The sequence below is a fragment of the Cavia porcellus genome, unplaced genomic scaffold (assembly GCF_034190915.1).
Source record: "Cavia porcellus strain 051 isolate PalLab524CR breed Dunkin Hartley unplaced genomic scaffold, mCavPor4.1 scaffold_3, whole genome shotgun sequence".
NCBI classification, from domain to species: Eukaryota; Metazoa; Chordata; class Mammalia; order Rodentia; family Caviidae; genus Cavia; species Cavia porcellus.
The window spans coordinates 69,933,575-69,960,192 of record NW_026947486.1 but is presented as its reverse complement, the minus strand read 5'-3'; the positions used below and the strand labels follow the sequence as shown (position 1 = coordinate 69,960,192).

The 26,618-nt window shown below is 37.5% G+C and overlaps 1 protein-coding gene across 11 annotated transcripts in view; it reads right to left on the bottom strand.

Annotated features, from left to right (window-relative positions):
* Tmem164 (transmembrane protein 164) overlaps positions 1-26,618 on the bottom strand; it is a 156,388-nt gene that overhangs the window by 93,891 nt on the left and 35,879 nt on the right. The window lies entirely within an intron of this gene.

The following is a 26,618-nucleotide window of genomic DNA, read 5'->3' as shown; positions in this document are numbered from 1 at the left end:
AGTCAGTTTCTTGATATTTTGTGTGACCTAGGCCTGGGCAACAGTCTTTAAAAACCTGCAATTATGTGACCATCAACTATGCAGTGATTCTCAAACGTTATGGAATCCTCTTCAAAACTTGCTAAACATACACATTTTTGGGTTCTCCATTAAGAAGCTGGACCTCACAAATCTGAGACCCCACAAACCAGCCTGTTTTTAAAAAGACCCAGAAGCCTGACTATTCCTAGTAACCTGACACACTGCAAGTTTAATCTTTCAATTATGACAGCAGTTGGACAAGATATTCAAGCAGGACTAAGAATTGACAAAATAATGAAGGACCAGGGGTTTAGCTGAGTGGCATAAGCACCTGCCTGGCAAGTGCAAGGTCATGAGTTCGATCCCCGGTACCAAAAGAAAAAAGAAAAAAAAAAAAAAAGATTTTAAGGACAAAAAATGAAACTCATGTTTGTGAAGTTCCTTTGCCTACAGTGACTTAGTGCTGTGTTTCAGAAAGTGATGAATGTGTCCCTAAGTTTGTTGAAAGCTTCGATGAATATAGATTATTTGCATTATGGACCTATTGGCTTTGTCATGAGTATACTCTTTAGCATTTGATTCCTCAGTTCTGAGTCTACATTTAGAAGAAAAGAGTACTACCAGGAAAATCAATGCAAGGATGCTTGAATCTCTGCCAAGAGGAAGAAAAACAAGAATGGAAAAAAAAAGAAGTGTCTTGAAAAGAATACATAAGAAAGCTATCACCTGTTCAATACTTCATTAAAGAACCTCTCCAAGGAAAGAGCCATCAAGAATGTGCCTTTCCCCTGTGAATCAATATGATTAAAAGTACAAAATCAATGACCATAGGTGTTCAATCATTTATTAGCAACTGCCAAATCAAAATTACCTTAAAAATGGAAATTTTGTTTCTTTAAAGCTAATGTGGCAGCAAAACATGACTTGAATGTAGGTGACACTATTTATGCCATATTTATTATGCTTATGATGAATGTCCATATATTTTCCATAAAATAATATTAACATATTTGATTGTGAAGTTCTTCCCCAGCCCCCACCCAGGGAATAAATGCTAAAAACTACAACATACTATACTATGCTTCTAAAATCCAAATGATTTCTGAAACACTTCTGATTCTAGTGGTGCCAGATAAGGATTGTAGACTTGGAAATTCAACACCCAGACTTTAGCTTATCCCCACTCCCATCCCACCCCTCAAGCGCAGCCTAAGACAGAAATAAACAACGATAGTATTCTCTAACCCAATGCAGCAGTAAAGTTACTCACCTTAGGCAAGGGAACAAGTAGAAGCTGCACATAGTTACCCAGGATCAAGCCCATCAAAAAGTCTGAAGTTACAGTATACAGCGGAGAAAGGGGCCCCAACCACCTTGTATAGGGCCTCAACACTTCTGGAATCCCAAAAGAGTCATGCCAGCAGTCTTCCTCAGTTTCTGGAATACCCTAGACACTTCCAACATGCTAAATACAGAAGTAAAAATGCAATACTGGGCCTCACTGCTAAGTCTTACTGTTCTATACCCACAGCCAAGAAGAGATAAGCAGATTCTTAGGTGCTATTCTGATTTATGTCTAAAATCTCCCCCACAGTTTCACATATTCAGAGGCAGGGCATTTGGAAGGTGACTGGGTGCTAATCTCATCAGTGGATTACTCTATTGATGAGTGCATAGTTGAATGTGTTGTTGAGAGGTGGGGTATGGTTGAGGTAGGTCATTTGGGGCATGATCCGTAGGGTATATTTCAGCCTCGATTTCCTTCTCTGTCATTCTCTTTCTGCTTCCTACTTGCCATGGGATGAACAGCTATCTTCCACCAGGCTCTTCTACTGCGTTGTTTCTGCCTTGAAGCTTGCCAAATTTGGACTAAACACACTGGAAACTATGAGCCATATTAAACTATATTCCTTTAAGTTGTAGGTGCCAATATCTTGTCCCAATGATAGGAAAGTTGACTAATACATGTACTATTTTCCCTATAACTCCATTGGGCTATTGTTTGATTTTCCCTATCCAAAAGTCTAGGAACCTACTAAAAAGAATAAGCATTTAGTTCCAATCTAGCTGACTGTCCTATTATGTTCCAGCATTGAGCTATCTTCTACTCTTGATTTTAAATGAGTTTTCCAAGAGTTACTTTCATGAAACCAAGTCATTCTAATCAGCACCCTGGCCTTCCTCATCTTGCCTGACTATTCCCATCATGAGGACAGAGGGTGTTTTTCAACAATCTTTAAATTATATACAGTCAATGTGAAAAGCCTAAATTCAACATATTTCATTTCTACTAAGCCATGTTCTCCTTTAGCAACTTTAACAGTTTATGATACTGATCCTCTCTGCTCTGACATGCAGGATCACATCTATAATCACTATTAGCCAGTGAAGCCTTGTGAAAATAATATCTCAGTGGCCCAAGTGCCCCCAGTCTTGGCATGGATATCTTACTTTCTTCTTTAATTGGCTTCCAACTACCTCCAAACTATGGTAGCATGTTATTTTATCCTAGTAGACAGAAAACTAAACTATACTGTGAGCTGAAAACAAATGAGGAAGACAGGATATTTATAAGTGCAAACAAGGAAGGTTAGAAAGCACCTGAGCCCATCCAAGTGCCAACTTGGCACATAATATTCCTGCTAAAATCAGCCCAGCTCAGCCCCTGAAGTAAAGGGCACAAGCAGGTGGCAAACAGAAAAGGGCTACTGGAAAATACTACTTCCCCATCACCTGGGAGGTAGACAGAAGTGTGTTTATTAAACCCCACTTTACAGAAGAAACTGAGGGAAAAATTTCTGACAAGTTTTCAGGTGAGAAACCAGGATCCCTAATTTCCAGTTCAATGCACATCACATGTCATACCCAACAAATATTAGGCCTCATGGGAACTTACCTTCTTTATACTTTAGCCCTGCCCTTGACCACATGGCACATAGGGGATCACCTCAATGGCCACCCACCTGTGCCACCAGATGGCTCATAAGGATGACAGATAAGATCCACTTCCTACCATGAGACATGTCAAAACACAAACAACACAGCAGCAAACCACACTGATACACATGATGGTCAGTGTCCCACGTTCTTCAAAGACAGTTTCATTTTATTTCCCAGTTTCCTGATTCCTAAGTCTGGTGGGCACTGGCAATTCTTGAATGCTACAAAACTGAGTTCTTTGTTGACTGATTATTCCAGAAAAATTCACAAGTTCCATTCAAATCCACCATTCTCTTAGCTTCCCCCAGGAAAGATTCTTGTAGTATTGTAAGGCTCTCCTGTTCAAAAACTTGTACATCAGCTCCTTCCTAAGCACCCAATCAAGACATCAACTGCTGTCCCAGTTCCTCCTCTACCTTTGAACTACTCTGGTTTAAGGTTCCCACCATCCCTCATTCCCAGCCTCTCAGCCATCATTTGTCCTGCTTCCTATTCCTAACCCCAGTCATGTCATCCCCAAGCTTACTGCCATTATTGTTCAGGCTCCCATTCACTTCTTCACTACCCCAATATTAGATTCAATAAAAGACCATTTTTGCAGCAGGTAAAGAAGATAGTTCTAGTTCATAGGATGCTTGTATTAAGAGAAATGTAATTGTTAAGAGAGGCCAATCACTAAGAACCATCCTACAGAAGGGGCTAGCCAGCCTCTGCAGTAAAGGGGCCCAAGAAAACTAAATGAAATGAAAATGCAGAGTGAGAGGTACAAGACAGTGGTGTCTAGACTGCCATACAATCTCATTAGGCCTAGTAGTCCTGCCCCAGTTCGCCTGATTCTACCTCTTAAGATGGCCCTAAGCCATGGAGAGATTCCAAAGGACAAGTGTTTATGACCATTACTTACCATGGGGAAGACTAACCTCCTGGGCTACCCAAAGTCTGTCTTATGGTTCTGTTTATGACCTTTGCCCCCTCATCAGCTCTCTCTCTCTCTCTCTCTCTCTCTCTCTCTCTCTCTCTCTCTGGACCATTGATAATCTCTTCACTGGTCTCCTTCCTGCCTTGAGGTACACAAAAAGGATTTATCTAAACTGTCATTCTGATATGCCACTTTCAAATTTTCTATGGTTTGCTTGGTCCTATGGAAAAACTCAAGTTCCTACACATAGCAGGCAAGGCTGCAGGCTCCACCTACTCTCACAATGTGGCAGCCTCATGAGTTACAATAAATTGTATCCTAAACATACTTCATGTTAAGCAAAGCCTTCTAAAAATATCTTCATTTTATTCACCTGCATGGATATGTAACAGTGCTCAACCAATATCCTCTTGTTATACATGTAAATTACACCTCTATTTCTAATTCCTTTGTTATGTCCTTAGTTCACATTCATAGAAGGAGGTCTTAAAAGGGAATATGATCATCCCTTGGAATTTGTAGGGGACTTATTCCAAGACCTTTAACAAATACCAAAATCTAAGTATGCTCAACTCCCCTTTATAAAATTGCTTAGTATTTACACATCACATACATATCCTCTCACATATTTTAAATTCTTTCTAGGTTATTTACAGTACCTAATGCAGTATAAATCATACATTTGTTTTAGGGGATAAAAAGTCCATATATATTAAGTGCAATTACTTTTTGGAATATTTTAATTCCATAGTTGGTTGAACAAATGCGGAACTCAAGGTTACAAACAGCATACTATATATATATTTTTTTTAATTTTTGACCTCATAACACTAAATTGTCCTCCAGATAAATTACATGAATTGATACTCACTCCAGAACACGTGAGAAGAGTTTACTGCTGAAAACTGGACAACAAATATCATTAATTATCATTGTTTATGGCAAAACATACCACATAATCAAATTTAATTTGCTTGTCTCACATTACCAGAAGTGTTAAACTATTTTCTAACATGATTATTGTCCAGTCATATTTTCATTTTGTTTTGTTTTGTTTTGTTTTTTTGTTCTGTTTTGTTTTGTGACAAGGTCTGTTTTATAGCCCAGTCTGGCCTCAAATTTGTGGCAATCTTCCTGCCTCAGCCTTCCAAGTGCTGGGATTATAGGCATGCATCACCCCATCCAGCTGTCTACCAATATTTCCTCATTTGGGATGTGACCATCTATGCACTCCATCTATTTTTCAAGTGGAATGCTAATTTTTTATTTAGGTGTATGTGTTATATATTAATAAGATTTAATACAAAATATATGGCATTTATCACAAATATTTTTCCCAGGTTGTCACTGTCATAGATTTATGGTACTTTTTCTACATACAAATTTTTTTCTTTATGTAATAAGATGTATTTATCATTTAATTTATGGCTTCTATCTTTGATACACAGTAATGCTTTGAAAATCTTTAACATCTCTAGGGTCATAAAAAGATTTGTCTCTTTCTTTCTTTCTTTTTCTTTTTTTCCTGTAGTCCTAGGGATTAAAGTCAGAGCCTTTGTATTGAGCCCATTTATTTTTAAAATTGTGAAATAGTGTCTAAATTGCCTAGACTGGGCTCAAACTTATGATCCTTCTGCCTTAGCCACCTAAAGTGCCGTTAATTACAGATGTGCACTTCCACGTTTGGTTTGTTTTCCTAATTTTTTTCACAATATTAATTTTAAAATGTAAATTCCCAGTGTTAATAAATTGTGTCACTGCTGATCTTGTTCACTCTTCCAGAACGGTCTTCTCACCTTTCCTCTTTGCAGCTAGTTAATATCTGCCCTTCAAATACAAATCAAAGCATAATTCTCCAAATAGGAAGGATGAGGGAACCATAAAATCACCATAAGGGAAACAATGCAGCAATAGCTGTTCCAACAAGAACCACAGACAGATGCTGTAGTTAGTAATTAAAGTTTTATAACTTTTGCATGTAACATACTTATTAATTAGATAGGAAAAACAGTAATTTTACAGTAATAAAAACTGACAGATACTGCCTTAACCAAGTGATCAAGGTTAGCATCACATTAATAAGCCATATCATCGTATAGTACCTGATACAATGCACTTAAAAGCATATCATTTCCATGATAGTCTTGCTCAAAATTATATAATCTCAATCTAACCATGAATAAAATATCAGATAAACCCAAATTGGGGACATTCTCCAGAAAATCTGACAAGTACTCTCAAACTGTCAGAGGCATAAAAGAGAAAAGCTGGTGAAATATCATAAATTGGAGGAGACAGAACAACAAAGTGCAACATGGGATCCTGGACTAGATAACAGAACAGAAAAAGGACATAAATGGAAACACTGATGGAAATTGAACAAAGTTTGTAAGTCAATTAATGATATTATACCAACATTAATACTGTTGATAATTACTCTATAATTATATTAGCTAGTAACATTAGGGGAAGTTGGGTGATGAGGGCATAGGAATTCACTGTACTATCTTTGTAACAGTTCTGTAAATTGAAACCATTTTGGAAAGCAAAGGTGCTTTTTTGTTTGGTTGATTTTTTTTGTACTAGGAATCGAACTCAGGACCTTGCACTTGCCTGGCAGGTACTGTGACACTGAGTTATATCCCTGGCCCAGAAAGCACAGTTTTGAATCAGCTATAACAGTACACACCTGTAACCCCAGCACTAAGGAAGGCAGATTACAAATTCAACCTCAGCCTCAGAGTTCCAAGGGGCAGTTGGACAAGGGAAGCTGAGTCTTACATCACAATGTAATGATGCAAGCATAAAATTAGAACAAGTGATGTTAAATGAATTCCAAATTTAATATGAGCTATTACTGATATAACCCAGAGTAGGGATAGATTTTCTAATGAAATCAGAATGATTATCTGCAAATAATCATCAATCATTGAGACTCTATCCTCAAATTTTAAAAAGTAAAAAGCAAGACTTTTTAAAAGGTGCTAGTGTCTAATGAATTAAACTATCTGAAAACCTTAGAGCTAACTTTGATACCTCAAACACCACATGTAGTGAGTCCCCAAATTCTGTCACCTTATCACTTCAACTTTTTCAATATAACTCTGACCCTATCCCTATCACTTTCTCAAAATGCTACAGCAATTCCTTTCTGCCTGTCAGGGCTCTCTTTTTTACTACAGTTCATGTAGTACTGTCAGGTTCCTATTCTTAAAATAGTACCCTGATCATGGTAACTCCTCCTTAAACATTTTACATGACAGATTTATTGTAGTCTTTATCAGAATCATAGTGGGTATAGACAGTAGATAGTGACATACTGACTCTAAAATTCACATGGAATGCAGGGAATCCCAAACAGCCAAAATGACCATGATTGAAAGTAAGACAAAGTAAAAGGAGCCACAATACCTGATATTGAAACCTATAGCAAAGCAACAGTAATAAAGATAGTGTGGTACTAAAATAAAGACAGACATATCAACCAAGGGAACAGAATTAAGAGGATAGAAATAAACCCTCACACTGATTTTTAACATAAGTGCCAAGACCATTCAGTGGTGGAAAGAATGAATAGTCTCTTCAACAAACAATGGCTGAAATGATTATCTACATGCAAAAGGATGAAGCTGGACCCTACCTTACAACTGCAGGCCAAAGTTAAAGCAAAATCAATCAAAGACCTAATTTGAAGAGCAAAACCTGTAAAACTTATAAAAGAAAGCAAGTAAATTTTTATTACCTTGGATTTGACAATGGATTTTAAAAGTATGACATCATCAAAACACAAACAACAAAGCAGACTATTTTACTTTATCAAAATTAAACTCTTCTGTGCTTCAAGTATTATCAATGAAGTGAAAAGAACAGGAGAACTAACTTTGCCTATCATTTAACAATCTAGTATCTGAAATAAATAAATGGCCCTTAAAACTCTACAAAAAGGACAGGTAAAAATTTAAAAATAGGCTAAGTATTCAATTACACATTTCTCCAAAGAAAATATAGCTGGAGATCAAGTGGTGGTGGTGACAGCTAATTGATATCAAGTTTCCTTTTAGTGTAATGAAAATGTTCCAAAATTGACTGTGGGGGGATGACTGTATATATCTGTGAAAATACTAAAAGCAATTCAATTATACACTTTAAATGAGTGATTTCCATGGTATGCAAATGTTATTTCAATAAAACTACTTTTAAAAATCCCGGAATTTTGGAAACCTCCTTACTGTTTGGAGAATAAAGTCCAAACTCCTTTGTTTGGCACTCAAGTCACACCCTCTTGTCATCATTCGACATACCTCCAAAGTATTACTGCACACTTTTCCCTTTTGCATGCCTCTCTATCCAACCACGGTAAATTAGCCACCATTATTCATACATCTCTTGTAGTGTCTTATCTTTGTGTTTTTTCTATTTTTTCTCTATAGGATTCATTCCCCAACTCATCTTGATGTGTTTATGCTCAGCTTCTCTCACAAGGTCCCGTTCAACTATTTCTTCTTATGCCAACTTTTCACTGTTCTTCAACCCTTACGTAGTAGAGTCTCAAAATACTAAGAATAGAGGCAAGTAGTTTTCCCATACAACATATGCCTCTGCCAAAAGATAATCTCCCCACCAAAAAAAGCCCAACTTCTTTCTTCCCTTCTTGGTCATACCAGCAACTCAGTGCTTCAGACCTCTCACTAAGTCCCTGGGAACAGCTCCAAACTGCCACGGTCTACTTCTCCTGAAACCCTGATCATGATGAAGAAAACATTGATATTACTCCAAGGCCGACGAGTACAGTTGTGTAGGTTGTACACTTCACAACCCTAGTGGCGCCATTCAATTATAGTCCATGTGAATGGCACCCCTTCCTAGGGTTGTGCAGTGCATAGCCATTCGTGGTGCCCATGTTTGGAAACATACCTAGAATTTGGGAACAAAGCCAAAAAGATCACTCCATGAAAGAACCATTATAGTTATACGGTTGTTGAGTAATAAACAATTTCCAAATCATATCAAGAAGATAAAAAAGAAACTCAGGAGAACCACACAATAATAGTATACAAACAGTTTTTACATGGAATTAGAAAACAGGAACATTCAAGAGAAAAGTTGTCATTGATGTGTCTCAAGCAATGGAAAGAGAAAAGGATACACATTTTTGTCCCACTACAAAGGTTTGATGGACAAACAAAATGGGAAAAAAACAGTCATGTTGTGTCACGTACAAGTACAAATTCCCTGAAGAATGTGATCATTATGTGTCCCTAAAATGTACCAATAAATGTGATTAATTTCTAAAAAGTACCATTACAAAGATCTATCCCAGAATAAATTTTTGGAGAATAATTGCAAAAGTGAGGTGGGGGGGGCAGTTTTCTGTGGCCAACAAATCTTTAAAAGACTTTCTCATGTGACCCTTCAACTTTACTAGGTTCTGATTTTAGATTATTAAACAAGTTTATAGCCAATACACGGTTACTAGCCAATACACAGCATACATTGTGTGCACCAGAAGATAACTCGTCGTTTATGAAGTTCCCTGTATCCCTGGCTCCACAGTGTCAGAGAAACAAAAGCTCCCCCGAAACACGTGCCCGTGTGCTCCCTGGCCAGAGCCGCACCTGCGATACAGCTGGAGAAAACTGAAGCGGGGATGGTGAGGATAAGAGGCTTGGTCTTGCAGCGAGCCACAGGAGTCCTCCTTCTCTGACCCATTTAAGAGAGATCATGCTGCTGTCTTGACCTCAATCCCAGAAAAATATTTAGAGAAAGATGACCTGGTTGCCTTGACACTCTTCAAGAAAACTTTGAAGTAACAAGGCCTAGGCCAATGTGTGAGACAGATGGAAGGCATCCAGTTCCCTGCAGGAAGGTGACCAACTGTGTCAGGGTCACAGCCATACTGGCCAGCTAATGTTTGCAGAGCTTTACCACCAACAGGCTAGCTGTGTGACTCTGGTGAAGCTGGTGAGGTGTGTTTTTATTTTTGTTTTTGGTGGTGTGGGGCAGGGAGTGAGGTGAGATTTTTTTTACGCTTTTTTTTTTTTTTTTTTTTTTAACCGGTACCAGGGATGAACTCTCGACCACGTGCTTGGAAGGCAGGCACTTAATTCCCGAGATATTTATTTTTAAATAGAGAGTTTTATACCTCTTTTAGGCCTCAGTTTTTTCATCTTTTAAAATAGAAATTAGAATACTTGTCACTCATAGTGCTGCTAAAGTATACAATGAGAATGTAAAAAATACAGCTATTGCCCAGTACCCTACCAGTTTATTCTTGTCATGGTTCTGGGCATAGAAACAGGTATAGAACATAGTTCCCGTCTGTAAATAGGTATAGTACATAGTTTCCACTGATGATGATCTTCTCATCTGAGGTACAATACTATCAACCATGGTATAGCTGGATGGTGAATTAGCCTACTTCTCAGGAAGCCATTTTTTGTCACATAAAAATCTGGTGGAAAAGATGGTAAAAACTGTTGGCAAGAGTAACTGTTGAGCTTTCATATTTGTTTCCGTGTCTTTGCAGCCAAGCTCCTACCAACACCTCTGTATTAAAAAAAACTAGGGGAACGGACTGTATCAATTAGTATTTTGGAAATAAAGCATAAACTATTCATTTCTGTAACAAGACTCATCACCACTTCCCAATGATGCAGAGATGTGTTTTGGTTAAATGTCAATCGTCCCTTGACTGAGCTCTTATGGGGCAGGGCAGAACTCCTGTGGGGCAGGCCCCTAACTACAAAATGCCCATCAGACATTTGCTGCAATACATGAAAGAAACACTCTATGTCATCTGAATAGATTTAGGTACCTAAGTAAAGGGCACTTTAAAGGTTTCAAATCTTGTTTATGCATAGAGTACCTCAAGATTTTCAAGAAACTAGTAGTGATAGTTTATGGAACTAGTAGGTTAGGGATCAGGGTTAGAGAGAATCGTACATGATACTCTCTTCCATTTAAATTGTTTGCATTTTTAAACAAGAACCAGAAAAACACAAATATACTAGATAAAATGGACCTACTCTTTTAGAAACCTAAACTGACAAAATCCATGTATTTCCATAGAAAAGCAAATTACAGAGGGAAGGGGAAGGAGAAGGTACGTTCCTGTCACTAAAAACCTAAAGAGTAGAGGTACTTTAAGAATGAAGTGAGCTGGGTATGGTGGCACACATGGCAATCCCAGCACTCAGAAGGCTGAGGCAGGAAGATCACTGTGAGTTCAAACCTAGCCAGGGTCACAGAGTGAGTTTAAGGCCATCCTGAACTACACAGCAAGATCTGTCTCAAAAAGACAAAAAAATGAAGTTCATCTGTTTGTACTAACTTTGGGAAGATAACCAAGATATTTTTAAAAAGTAAACACCACCGTATGATTTGATTTTTACAATAAAAATATGAAATGTTTAGCATATGCAGAGGGAAAATATGCTTCTAGTACTTACCTCTGGAAGATGGACTTTTAGGGGATCTTTATTTGTTATGTGTTATATTCCTGCAATGTTTTCAGGTTTGCATCATGAATACCATTTATTGCTTTTATATTACAAAGACACCTAAAGAAGACAACGTCACAAAACATAAACAAAAAACTAACTACCTGGGACATGAAAAAGGAGTAGGTTCAAAATCTGCACTGTTCTGAAATCTGCAGGCCTAGTGGAAGCACTGTTTCTCCATTCAGATAACCCTTCTTTGAATTACTCAAAAGGTTTATTTGAATCCCTGATACTGCTTCAAGCCACTGTCACAGCCCAAATACCATACCAACCAAGTAACTGGCTATTTTTGAAGGGAAGTTGCCTGCCTTTTATAAGCACCAGTAATGACAGAGGGTCACACTGAGCCTCTTTACTTTATCAAGGGTTGTTCTCCTGCCTTCTAAGCAGATAAGAGTTAACACAAGGAAAAGCTGGTTGTATTTCCCCCAACTATGTAGAACAGTCCAGAACCAACTTGGCTTTCTATAACATGGAGTGGTTCTAAAGCCTAAAAAACATATATGTAAATATATGCATATATTGATTTAAATTAATTAAGTATATTGGTATATTTTAGATATACATAATAATCACATTCATCGTAGGGAATTTGCACCTGTACATGTTATATCTTGATTCTATTTTCTTTCCATTCCCTTGCCCCTCCCTTCAACCCTTCTCCTCCTTTACAATTCTTTGTTTCCATTTTTCCTATTATTGTTTTTTTCTTTTCCCTTCTTCTCTCTTCCCCCTCTCTAGTTACCCTTTCCATTTGAACATTTTCTTCCTATTTCTAAAATATCTATTATATATTTTAGTCCTTATTTATACTTCAGTTTCTCACGCCACAGAAACAATATGATATTTGTGTGTCTGACCTATTACGTTTAAGAATATAGTCTCAAGGTGCATCCATTCACCTGGAAATGTCTCAAGTTTATCGTTTGTTCAGACTGAGTTTCACTCCATTGTATTACAAAAAGACCCACATCTTCTTCATCCATTCATCAGTTACTGGGTATCTGGGCAATTTCCAAGACTGTGTTATTACAAATTGTGCTGCTATAAACATGAACGTGCATATATTGCTGTAGTATGATGTTCTTAAATCTTTTGGGAAGTTACCAAGAAGGAGAGTAGCTGGGTCAAATTGAACCTCTAGTTTTAGTGTTCTGAGGAAATCCACACTGATTTTCACAGCAGTTGCACCAGTTTCCACTCCTACCAATAGTAGAAAACAGTTCCTTTTTCCCTACAACCTTTCCAGCATTTGTTATTGGTTGATTTCATGACAACAGCCATTATTTCTGGAGTGAGATGGAATCTCAGTGTTGTAGTTTGCCTCTCTTGAAAGACCAATGATGTTCAAAATTTTTTCATATATTTATTTGTTGTTTCTACTTCTTCAACTGAGAAGCATCTATTCATTTCATAGCATCATTTTTTGATTGAGACTTTAAATTTAGGGATTTTTTTTTTAGTTCTTTATATATTCTAGATAGAAATTCTTTGAGGAACAGCTGGGAAAAATTTTTCCCACACTTTGGGTTTTCTCTTTACTCAACGATTTGGCTGTGCAAAATCATTTTAATAAAATGATACCAATTCTTGATTCTTTGTAATATTTCCCATGTAATTGCGATTTTGTTCACAAAGTTTTTCCCTATATCTCTGTCTTCAAAAGTACTGCCTATTTTCCCTTCCAGCAGATTTACTGTTTCTGTTTCACTTTTTAGATATTTGATCCATTCTGATTTTGGTTTAGTGCATAGTGAGAGACATGGGTCTAGTTTTAGTCTAAGCCTGAAAGCATATTAAAATTACCTGCTTTTTTAGTTTAAAAAAGCAATTTCTGGGAGTCATGTCTCAAGATTCTTATTCATCTAGTCAAGGCTGCATTAATATTCCTAAGTGCCCAACATGATTTCAGTGTACAGATAGGTTTACAAATCTCTATTTTACACATTAATACCTCAATCATTATTTTTAATTTTTTTTTTTATTTTTTTGGAACCAGGAATCGAACTTGTGCTTGCCAGGCAGGTGTTTATGCCACTGAGATAAATCTCTGGCACCAGAGTCATTATTTTTAAAAACTTTCTTTAAGCAACATATCCCCCTTAAAGAAAGGAAGGCCAAAGAAGTCTGTAATCATGACAACAAACTGGGAACAAAGAAATAGGTCTTCCATGATTTGAAAACAACGGAAGCAGAAGACAAAAAGTGGAGACATCGGTAAGCCTTTGCTGAAGAATGGAAAGGAAACCAGAGAACAAAGATATCCTGTGAAAGAGAGCTCATGAATATTAGGCATCAAACTCTAGTTTCATCTCCCAACCTGGGTATCTTGACACAGATGCTCTACAGACTAAAGGCAACCCATAATCAGCAAACTAAACCCCTAATACTATCCACTTTCTTCTTAATTGAAATTATGGGGAAAAAATTTCTGCTTTTGCACAAGTTACAAGCCAAGTTTTTTCTTCTAAGTCTGCTCTCTGTTTCCCACATTTACCTGACCCAATTGCAAAGCATGGTGACAATGAAACATGAAATCCGCATGTGCCTGGATTTTTAAAAAGGGTTCTTCTTCTGACTGTGTTTTGCCCCTGGAGCTTGAGTTTTGTTCCCAAACAGGGAAGTGCTGAGAAGGATGAAAGGACCAGGGATGCTTCACACTGAAAGCCTCAGGGTTGGCCTTTTGTTATTTCTTTTAGGCAAGGTCATTTCTAAAAACCAGACATCAAAAGGAAAATTCAGCTAGCAATGAACTGGAATTGAAAAAAAAATGTGATGAGGCATAAACGCAAAACAAAAAGACAGAAAAGAAAAAGAACTTTTTTTGTACCAGAAGAGGTTATTTTCAGAAAACTGCCTCAAATTACAGCACTTTCCACATTTGCTTCACTCCAAGAAGCTTCCCATTGTACGTACCACCATAATGCATTTTGCAACATGCCATGAGGAGACACTGAGACAGATGCAAACGGCCTAGAGTTTGATAGTCTGGCAGTCATAAGGGGGAAGGAAATGTGTGATTTATAGAAGGGCCCCTTTAGACTCACTCTGTTGCCTCAGCACAGACAAGTGAGCATGTACTCAGAATAAAATTAAAGGAGCATACAAGGAAAGCCACGATACAGCAAAGCTTTGGTGGTTTAAAGGAATGCAAAAATATATATATGTAGTTTTCCTTAAAAGGGTGCAATGAATGGTGCTTTCCTTTACTGTACTTTATGATGTTGGTCTACCAGCCTCTGAAGACTTTTCATGACTGGGTAGAAGGATGCTTGGATTTCACAACCCTTTGAGGTTGGTTTGGGAGCTTATAATGTTTTTAGTTAGTCACCTAACAGGTTTTTTTGTCCCCTACAAGAAGAACAGCTTGATACAAGCATCTTGGAGTGTGTCTTAATGAAAGTCAAGTAGGAATGTAAGCTGTGAGGACAAGAAGTCCTCGGTCTAAGTTTTGCACCCAGAGAAGTACTGTGTTTCCTTCTTCATCAGGGAGCTACTTATAATTCCTCTCATCAGATGGATCTTTCTCCTAAATGCCTTTGAACCCTACTAATGTGATCCATTAGGCTATAGGTAATCCACCTCTGTGGAAGATTCTATTCTGATCAAGAGGAATTCCCAAGAGGCACAATAAGAAAGCAAATAACATTTTACAATGGTTATTGAAGATACAGGTTAAGTGTCCCTCATCCAAAATGTTGGGAACCAGAACTGTTTCCAGTTGAAGAGTCTTTTAGATTCTAGAATAATAGTTTAGAGTTTACTTGTTAAGCTTCCCTAATTTGAAAATTTAAAATCTGAAACCCAAAATGTTTTATAAATCTGTTTTTGTTTTGTTTTTCAGCTGATGTTATGCACAGTTTTCTCATTCAAAATTATTCTTAATTATATGCATTTATGAGATAATGTCATAACTGACACAATGCTTAATCATCAAATCAGAGTAATTACCATTTCTACCTCATTAAATATTTATCATTTTTGTTGGTGTACTTCAAATGTCTTTCTTCTTGGTCCTTAGAAAATATACTTTAAAATAGAATACATCTAAGCATGGTGACATATGTCTGTAATCCCATGTCTCTAGGAGGCTGAGGCACGGGGAATCACAAGTTTGAGTGCAGCCTGGGCAACTGAGTGAAACTCTATTTCAAAACAAAAAATAAAAAAGGGCTAAGAATGTACCTCAGTGCAATGGCTCTAGGTTTAATCCCAAGTACTGCAAAAGCACATGGGGGGAGGGGTGTGTTCTGGGTATTAAGGTTTAGATCTAAAATGTCTCCCAAAAGTCTCATGTGATTAGAGAAGAAGGTAGGTCAGATAAGGCAGATCATTGGAGAGTGACCTGCAAAGATGTATTTTTGTCACTGGCTCCTCTCTTCTCTGTGTTTCCTGGCCACACTGAAGTGAGCAGCAGTTCTCTACCGTGCTTTTGTAGCATGCCTTAGAGCCCACCCACCATGAAATGAACCTACTGTACCCGTGAGACAAAATAAATCCCTCCTCTTTTAGGTTGTCCCAGCTTCATATTTTGCCCCAGCAATAGGAAAGTGACTAATACAGGTGCCCAAGTTAATGATCTCTGTACCATTCCCATTAAAGTATATGTGCTACCAAAATGAACTATAAATCTCAAAGATTTTCAAATTTCTTTTTACGCTGTTAGTACATGTTTGTTGGCATCAAACCAGAAATTTTGAGATTTCAGATTTTCATACCAGTGATGTTCAATTTGAACTATGTAATTTTTAAAACAGCTGAGGTAGGAATTTAAAAACAAATAAACAAAAGGCTTCTCTTAGGTCTATAGGAACTACATAAACTACACTACTAATGTGAATAATAACAACATTTATCAAACCACATGCTTACTAAATAGTAAGTGGTTTAGAATATTCAAGATAGTGCTATCAACACACTAGCAGAGTGATTTTAGCCAATCACACAATCAAGAAATATACACTGCAGTTACATTTTACATTTTTTAAATACATGTAGAGTCCTTGCAAAATAAAAAGCCATCCTCCATGTGTAAATACTTTAAGCAGGCTACATTTCTTTAGTTTCCCTCTAGGCCAAGCAAGAAATGAACTAAACCTAAATTAAAATGTAACATCCTGTACTACTATACTCCTCTTTTATTCACTCTATTTCATGAATAGTGACCCTGGTCAAGTGATTCGAGACTGCCTCAAAGATCTCTAGAAGGACAAATTGTTCCAGTGCATTCCAATTTTATTTATAAAGATGTATACCTCTAAAAGTAAATATGATAGCCCAGAAGCGCCTGGTTCTAATTCCAGAACAGCTGCTAACTACATGAGTTATGCAATGTATCAGTTATTTCCTGTCACTGGGACAAAATATACAACACCTGCAAATTAAAGAATTTTACTTGGCTTATGATTTCCGAGGATTCACTCCAAGGTTAGCTGGCTTCAATACAGAAACAACACAGCTGAAAGAGGAGCACTGCTCAACTAATGGCAGCCAGGAAACAAAAAGAGAACAGAGGAATGAAGATAAGAATACATGTTTCCAGGTTACACCTTCAATGACCCAACCCAAACCAGGCCTACCTCTTTACAGTAAATTACACCATAAACTCATCAGTTAATCCACTGATATGTGTAGCACACCATAATCTAATCATCTTGCAAAGCCCCCACCTATGAACACATGAGATTTGGGGGGAACATTTTGGATCTAAATCATTAAGAAGCAAAAAACTATACTCTTGAAATCTTACAGTGCATATCTGTAAAAGAAGAAGGTTAAACTAAATTTGAAATTCTCAGGCTGGGTTTAATTCCAGAAGAGCTGCTAAAGAAAGTATGCAGTTGACCAAAAAACGTGCTTTCTTGAAATCTCAGAGTCCATATGTGGAAAATAAGAGGATTACACGAGATTCAGAATTCTCAGCACAGTTCACCAACTCATGAGTATGAGGCAAGAGGTGAGGTAAATTAATTTATAATAAATAATAAAGTAGTGAAAGTTGAAAATTATTTGCATACATAATTTTAATACAATGTCACCCTTTCTCACTTGGATTTTTATATTCTTTCATGAGTCAGAAAAGACTCAAATTACAGTAATTAGCAGTTAGAAATTCTGAATAGCCTAAATATTATCTTCTTATTGTTACAGATTGCAGCTCAGTCTGTTGAGCTCATAAAGATTGATCATCTAGCAGTTACAAAAAGGTTGAGAACCCCTGGAGTAGATCACTTAGCCACCTGCCACACTAACCTGCCAGACACAATGCTGTGTTGGGAATACTGCAACAAATAACACAGATAAGATATTTGCTTCTGTGGAATATTCAGCCCAAGGGAAATGACATAAAGCGTGTAAATCTCATTATAATAAAAACTGTGATCAGAGTTTTAAAAACCTGAAACATAGACACCAGTTAAGGAGGAAGTGGGGAGGGTATTTCTAGACAGACAAAAGAGCTTAGGTAAAGGCTTACACAGTCCAGAGGTTACAAAGAAACATTCAGGGAACGCCAAGTACTTACTCCCTTCTGCCTGGATAATATAGAGTGCCAGAGGAAACCTGATAGGAAATGATACCGAAGACAGGCATACTGGCACACACCTGTAATCCCAGCACTTAAAAAGCTGAGGCAAGAGAAATGTAAATTCAAGTTCCTCCTGGCAATTTGGCGATATCCTGTCTTAAAACTTTAGAGGAAAAAAAAAGAAAAAGAAAACAAGAGGATATGGCTTATTGAGAAGGCTCGGGTTTAAATAACCAGTACTGCCAAACTCCCACAAAAAATAAAATCACTGGAAAGGTGAGCAGAAGCCAGATTATTCAAAGCCTAGGAAGCGATGGAAAGTTTAATTATCCCCTCCATTAACAAATCCCTATGATTTTGCTCAGAAAGTAAAGCTGAGACGTGTGCGTAGGATCAGAGGTCTCAGCACTGATGCTTTTGCCCATCAAAAACACTTTTAGGAATTCTGGCTAGGGGATAGAGGGCTATCCTTCCATGCCATTTCACATCAAATAGCTTTTTCCCTGGTGGCTTGGGAACTTGAGCAATGAGAATATTTTGTCCATAGGAAAATGCAATCCGAATTCTAAACAGACTTACAAAAAAGTTTTGGCACAAAATCCATTCACTAATTGTTGGAAACTGGGCGTGGTGGTTCACTTCTGTAATCCCAGCATGCGAGAGGCTGAGACAGGAAGACTGCTGTGAGTTTGAGGCCAATATGGGCTACACAGTGATTCACAAGCCATCCTGGACCCTGTCTCAAAAAACACCCCCCCCAAAAAAAACAAAAAAAAGACAGCAAACAGTTGTTGGGGGAATACCTACAAAGCAATGAAACACAGGATCTTACTTTATTCTATAGAGATAGCATTTTTAAAAAAAGACTAAACACTATATGTACTCTCTTAGACATAATATCCTCATTTTGATTAGCAGAGTTATATTAGGACAATCATTGAGTGGTATTGTGCAGTCTCTATTATATATTTAAATTATCACAAAACCCCAAATATGTAAGAGATGACAGCCTATTTTTTAGTCTAAATAATGACAATGTCAAAATGAGATGGTGTTTTTTTTAGGAGGAAAATGGATGCGAACCAAATGTGCAACTTACATATAAACTTTTTTTGTCCTTATTCAATCACCTATCAATTGTCCAAGGATTAATTCAACAAAGAGTTTGAGTGGTATATGTCATCTAACTTCGCACAGCGACATCTCTAGTCTTCTTCGCCTTCCTTTCAATAGAGTCCTTAGCCATATGCACTTAGAAAAACACCCTGTGACACCCCATTTTCCTCTTCCTACTTTCCTCTTCCTACTTTCTCACTTGCTCTACTATTAGTAACACAGAAGTATTGGTAATTTCCCAGAACCACTGTCCAAGTCCTCAGGTCACTGTACATAAGTAAATGTACGTAAGTATCACCTGGAAAGGAGTGAGTTAAAATTAAAATTCACATTCCCCAAGTCAATTCCTCTCTCTTCCTCAGTATCTGAGTTCAACAGGTGTGTGGCAGAGCTCAGGAATCATCATTTTAAATAATCACTCATAGTGACTCTGAGGCAAGTGGATCAAGAACCATACTTATAGAAATACACTGTGGATATTTAGCTGAGCTCCAAATCCTGAAGTAAGGCCCAATATTAACCTGAGTCAATGAGAAAGCTGGGTGGCACTGATGTGGAACACAGACAAAAAGAGAAAACAACAGATAAGAGAAAAACAGCATCCTAAACAATCTGTCCTCCTCTATAGCTTTTTTTTTTTTTACAAATTCCCTTGTTTTTACTATAACCAGGCAAATTGGCATTGCCAGCACAGCAATCCCTTATGGACATCATAAAAGGTATTCAGACTGGAAGCATTTAGAAGGATTAAAACTAGGAGGAGACATGTTAATTTGCTTGCCTTTGGTCCAGCTTGCTTCAGCCACCTTACTTCTTCCAGTTATTTCCATTTGTGAGGCTCAATGCTGCAGTGGCAGGGAAGAGAGGTCATGCTGGAGCAATTTTCTATTATCACATTAATGTTTTCCTCTAATACATGAATAATCAACACTTAACTGGAAAGAGGAATAAATGAAAGGCAAACACTTGACTAAGGGGTTAAATAAATAAAGAAGGTCCTCTATTGGTTCAAAGCCCTGAGGCAATAAATGAACAGTCAGCATCTTTGCCTCTTCTCAATCACACTGTTTGTCAGGAACACAGACCTGAAGCGCGCACGGCATCTGCACTGAGTTTAAGAGAATTAGGCAGGTACCTGTGTTTTTTTCACTGCTCCCCATCATCCCTACAAGCGTCTTCAGCACCTAACCAGTAACCTTAAATGTTAACCAACTGTTGTTGGATCAACCCAAAAGTCTATAACTGTTAAGGCAGAAACTTAGAGCTCTACTATTTTTTATGAGAAAACAGTCCCAATAAAGCTGGCTCAAGCAAAGGGAGGTTTGTGGTAAGAAAAGAGGAATCCCATGAGAATACTATGGCAGGATAAAACTGGCCTCAGAACTCAAAGTGGTTCTGGGTTCATGGTGGCTCTTCGGAACAGTTCATCGGGGGTTTTTCAGCATCTCCAGTCCTCCCTTACCAGCTCTCTCTCTCTAGTCATGCTATCTGTCCCCTCAGGACCAGCTTGAATACAGCTTATCATGACTGCTTGCCTTCCCATCATCTTTTGGCTGTTGTCCCTATAGCAAACTTTCTTATTTAGTCTGTCAGTCTCATAATTTTAATGTCCTAGAAGAGAAATACAAATGATTCAACTCTTCTTGTGAAGCTCATGTCACTCTCCAAGCAAAGGAAGGGCTGTCAAATGCCTAAGTGGCCCAAACTTAGGCCAGCCAACTCAAGCCAGAAAGGCAGGCTCTCTGGCATTATTCATAGCTACTGTTTCCCAGCAGAGCGGGCATAGAGAAAATTATCTCAAAAAGAGATATAGAGCAGAAGACACAATAAGGTTTACATGTTATAAGCAACTCGAAAGGCAATGACACATCCATTCATGAGCATCAAACACCCATGTTCTTACTTTTTTATGGTGATGAGGAAGGAATCCAAGGAGATGCCAGACAAGAGCTCTACCACTGAACCAAATCTTACCTTCTTAATTTAGTCAAATGCTAGATCTGACCTCAATCCCTAAAGCTTTGTCCCCTTCTCTTCCATTAAACTGACTTTTATAAACTAGAAAAAGAATCTAAATATGTTTTATTACAGGAGAATGCACCATGCTGCCAGCTCCCTGAGGTAAAGAGGAAAGGATAAGAGAGCATAAGACAGACAAATCCTGATAAACTGATACCATTAACCTTTAGCCTATCTCTTTAAATAAAATTGTTCAGTCAGTTTGCTTTACATGCTATGATCATCTTATCTTCCTCTAAGTTTTGCCAAGTGCTTGTCAGGTCAGTGCTCAATGTTAACTAGAACAAGGAAAGCAGCATCACAAACCAACAGATGGCAATTGAGAGCTTATCATTCTTGGATTGCTTCATTCCCAGGAGTGACAGATGCCAGAGAGTAAAGCACACTATTCTGACAGCCACCTTATAGCTGCCAATATTGTTACTATTCTTGGTTAACCTTTCCTCCAGATAGTCTAATTCTTTTATCAACTCCCTCTAGCAACAATAATAAATATCACATGTGGAGCTTTGCTGGTATTACCCAGGACAAAAGAGAAAAGAAACAGTGACAACCATTAAGAAATCACAAATCAGAATAAGAAAATATATTGATGGCTACCTCACAAAATTAAAAACAAATCCACAGAAGTTAAAAAAAAAAATTGTAGCTGGGAGTGATGGTACACACCTATAATCCCAGCACTCTGGGCAGTTGAGGCAGCAGGATTGCAAATTTAAACCCATTGTGGGCAATTTAATGACTTAACTAAACACTATCTCAAAATAGAAGTTAAAAGGGCCAGGGCATAGCTCAGTGTGAAGGTCTTGGGTTCAATCACCGGTACAAAAAAAAAAGGTGCTTTAGTTTTCACTTCCAATTTGAAGAGGTTTTAGGAAGCTGAAGATAAAAAATAACAGAGAAATAATCCTGCGCTTAAAAAAAAGTAACTTTGTTCATGGTACTCAGAACTTAGGAGGTAGATCTCACTAGTGGGACAGAAGACAGTTTGGTACACAGGCCAAGTGTATGAGCTCAGGAATCTGACTTCATGTCCTTCCCACACTACTAACTTGTTCTGTTTCCTTCTTTGCTTAATGACTATGCCTGTTAAATACTTGGAACATGTCTAACACACCACGTGCTCTGCAAATCGTAGCCATTCTTTTATTGGGGAAACTAAAGTACTGTAATTAAAAATAGTTTTCTTTTAGTTATAATGTCTAATCTAATTTAAAATACTTTCAGTACAGATACTGTGAAATGTGTGTGTTTCTTTGTGCGTTAAGTCTTATTGTACAACATAGGGTCATTAATTAAAACTCTGTATTGATCTGGGAACCTTATAACACAGGCTAGAAACTCATTAAATCTCTTCCAAACTTCCTTATTATTTTAGTGCGTAGAGACTGGTAGCTTGAAATCAACAATAACAATCAGAAAATGCTATAAAGTGGGGCTTTAAATATTTACCAGCATATTATTGTTAACATCTCAAGAACCCTAAATAAGAATACACACACTAGGGGTGACTAATTGACAAATGAAATCTAATCAAAACCACAATCATGAACTACTACAAATCAAAAATGAAAAACCATACATATCAAAAAAGCCCTCAGTTTTTTCTAAATGGGTAGAAGTAAAACAAACCCCAAAAGGGTGACTTTTATTGCATGTATACATACTTCAATATTTTTAAATAGATAAAAAGCTAAACTTAAATGCTTCAATCATGAAATACTTCATTATAGCAACAGAAAGTAGAAATGATATTTCATTAGAGAAACACTCGGTGTTGAAGATCAATTAGGAACATCATTCAGTCACTTTATCTTTGCATAGATTGGAAATAAGACTCTGGTTGACCCAAAGTCTTTCATTTCTTTGGAATGACACCTTAGTATCAGGAATCCCAACATATCTTATGTCCAGACATCTAATGCAGGGTTTGGATATACTTTCTAATTAGAAAGTAGGCAAAATCCAATTGCTAGAATATTGTCACATTTACCTTCAGGGAACCATTCACACAAGACAGTGTCTGGAAAGAGAAAGAGCTGGAATGTTTCTGGACATCTGGACTGGGCCTTACAAGTTTTTTGGGGGGAGGGGCTGATTATCAACACAAATATTTACATGGCCAAGTTTGATCTAAGATGCTTTCACTGTACTATGCTGGCTGTGGCATGGGAGTCTTTCACCTGTTTGTTTCACCTACTAGAGATTTAAAATATCTACCAGAACAGAATCCACTAACTATGGGCAACCAAATTGGCTTAGGTCAATTTGTAAGAGATATTTTTGAAATTTCTGTACAAACAGGGATATATCTAACCTGTGAATTCATTTCAATTAAAATCATAACAGAAATCACAAACAAATTATCTACATTCCCTTTCTGGCTATATGAACCACTGGGGATAAGGGAATAGGTACTGCTCTACACATTTATGAGGTCATGCTATTAAAGAGTTGTTGTACAGATAAACTTCCCATTTTAGCCCCCACTTGCCCAGATGTTTCATTCAGAAGTCTGAGTCAAACTTCAAAATAGGGATCCAACAGAATTAGCAATAACATTTGTTTAAATCAAACTGAAACCTAGGGCCCAAATTATCAGTTTTTTCATGTGTCCATTAGCCACAGAAGCACATGGTTAGCTGTTGCTAAGCCTCACATCTTGAGCCCAAGTAGCAAGTATCCCCACAGAGTGGATGTGCATAGAGAAAAAGACATTTCAATGAAGATAAAAGCCAGCACAAGGAACTAAATGAAGAAATTATTCAGTTCTTTCTGTTTGTTTTAAATCATATTACCCTATATTCTCTCATTATGAGAAGTGACTCTATACACCTACCTGAATATCTTACAGAAGGATCATAGGTAGCCACTCCACTGAAAAGAAGTTGTAGTCTGAAAAAGACTGCTTGAAGCAATCTCAATTAAAAAAAAAAACAAGATTTAATAACCAAGAACTTAATAGCCATAATTACCATTTTTTAAAAAAAGGATTCTTTAAGAGGTGCTCCGTAGAAACCCTTATTTTTTGTCAGCTGCCTCTCTATACTTTATAGGATTTAATATCATGAGCAATTTTCAAGGGTATATTTCTTATTCTTACAAAAGAGAAAAACGGAAATAAGTAAATTTGAAAGAGATAACTTAGTTGGCTTCTAGAAGTCCTCTTAACATTTTATATGATGTCTATGAACATATCTCTGAGCTGGTCACAATGGTACAACTCTGTCTTTGCTAAGATTCCCATTAGGGAAGTAGACATGAAAATCCCCTTGCCCTCACTCATCGATTTCCACGTTAGTGCTATGTGACTCTCTTCCTCTGAGCTGCTGCTGACCCCTTATCCATAACACACAGACCCCTCTCAGAAACTTTGGTCCTAAAAAAAAAATGTCAAAATCCAGACCTACTGAATCTCAAAAGCACAAATCTGCCAAGTGAAAGTTAGTTTTATAAAGAGATTGAGAGCATAATTAATTTCTCATGTTATTTCTAAAGATTAAGAGATCAACTGGAAAGCTTTCCTTAAAGCCAGATTAGAAGATCTTTCCAGGCTGAGGGACCATGCCCTCCAAATATAGAACACAAAGTTTCTCTCACTTAAAAACAATATATCCCAATCCACTATAGAAAATAGGGACCACCTTCCCAGGAAAAAACTCTTGAAAAGACCAATCATCTGTCTCCTCACCTTTAGTTTTGCATAGGGCAAATCTTTCAGACAGGTGGCAACTGCCATAAATTTCCTTGGCAAAGGTAGCTCTAGAGCAATAATGCCTAACCCGTGACGCACATGTGGCCTGCCCTGTTTTTTAATGTAATAATAAAAATTCCATTTTGTTACTTATACATATTTACTATATTATACATTTTATATGCAGCCCAAGACAATTATTCACTCTCTAGGGCCCAGGGTGGCCAAAAGGCTGGACACACCGGCTAGAGGTTTCCTTAATTATCTGACACCTAGGAAATCTCTCTGTCCAGAAAAATCTACCTTAAGTCCCTCACACATCCAGGTTCTATTGCTCAGAGGATATGTATTTTCAGTTTCAGGGAGACAAAAGCAAGCATTCTAAGGAATGAGGAAAAGGATGTTGGATCTGCAAGCTCAACCTTGTGATTAAGACAAATGTAAATGTACTGTCTCAATGACAGCAACAACAAATTATCCTTTATTGAGTCTTTATTAAGTCCCAGGAACCTTGATAGATGAATACTGTCTAACCTGTATAAAATAACATACGGCAGGCATTATCGTGCCCATTTTATATATGCAAACTGAGGTTCAAATAAAGAAACATGCCCAAGTTCAGAGCTAACAAATGGCAGAACTAAAATTTTAATTCACTGGTATCTGACTCTAGTATGCAGCAGAATCCAGTAGGAAAGATGTACTACAAGAATCTCTGTTCCTAAACTTGCAACTACACCATTTCTATGATCACCAAAGAAGCTATTCAAATCTAATTGAGTTTTGCAGAAACTCTTAAGTAAACAGCTCTGGGTAGTTTTTTGTTTGCTTTTTTTGTTTTTATACTCCTTTTCCACAGCAAGTCAGGCAAGAACTGTTTCTTTCTTTAATCAGCCATTTCTAAAAAGCTGCTTTACTATGCTGAGACATGTGTTGCTCACAGCTATTCAAACTCTCTCGAGAAAAGAAGTGAGGTAAGGCCTACACAAAGCTGCCTTTTCTCTTACCACCTGACTAATTGAAGCAGACATAGAAGAGGCACTCAGTTCTCAAGTGCAAGGCTTGATGACACATGGAGCTTTAACTATGAGCTTTATCCCAGGCTTCCAGCCCATGAGTTTCTGAAAACTTCCAGGTCTGATTTACCTAGAATATGTTTTCCCAAAAGGGAGCTTGTTCCTGAGGTAAGCCATCTAAGAGAATGAGAGTGGCCGGGTCAGCTGAGTATTTCACTAGTGTGAGGAAAGGAAGAGTGTGGTTGGCAATGGTTTTCTTAAAAATGAATCCAGAAGGGTTGGGGAATTTAGCTCAGCTGCACAAGTGCCTACCTGGCAAGCACAAGGTGGTGAGTTCAATCCTTGGTACCAAAAAAAAAAAAATAAATAAAAAATAAACAAAAGAAAGAAAACAAAAAAAAATGAGTCCAGAGATCTTTAGGACAATGTCAGTTATTAAGCCCATATACTAAAGTCATAACACAGTCATGGAAACATAAGCAATATAATAAGGAAAGGGTGGCAGCAGTAAACAGTAGGCAGAAGGAATATAAATGTTCAACCTAATTGAAAGCTTAAAACAAGATTGAACATGTTCTCCTAACAATAAAATTAGAAATTTGCTACTGGTCCTTAAAGAAAGCAGGCAATTAGGAAGAGAATGGGTGTATTTACATGTTGCTTCTAAAGAGCCAAAAAGCCATAAAAGCCATACCTTTCAAAGCACCAGGTCAGGGTCAGCAATTCTGCCTGTAGCTAAACAAAAAAAGGAGACAGATCTCCCTCCCCTAACAGAAACAACAATTCGTTAATACCCCTTGGCCACACACCACCAGCACTCTATCCTGATATGCTTGTAAGCCACAGGAAAGCATACAATAACCAG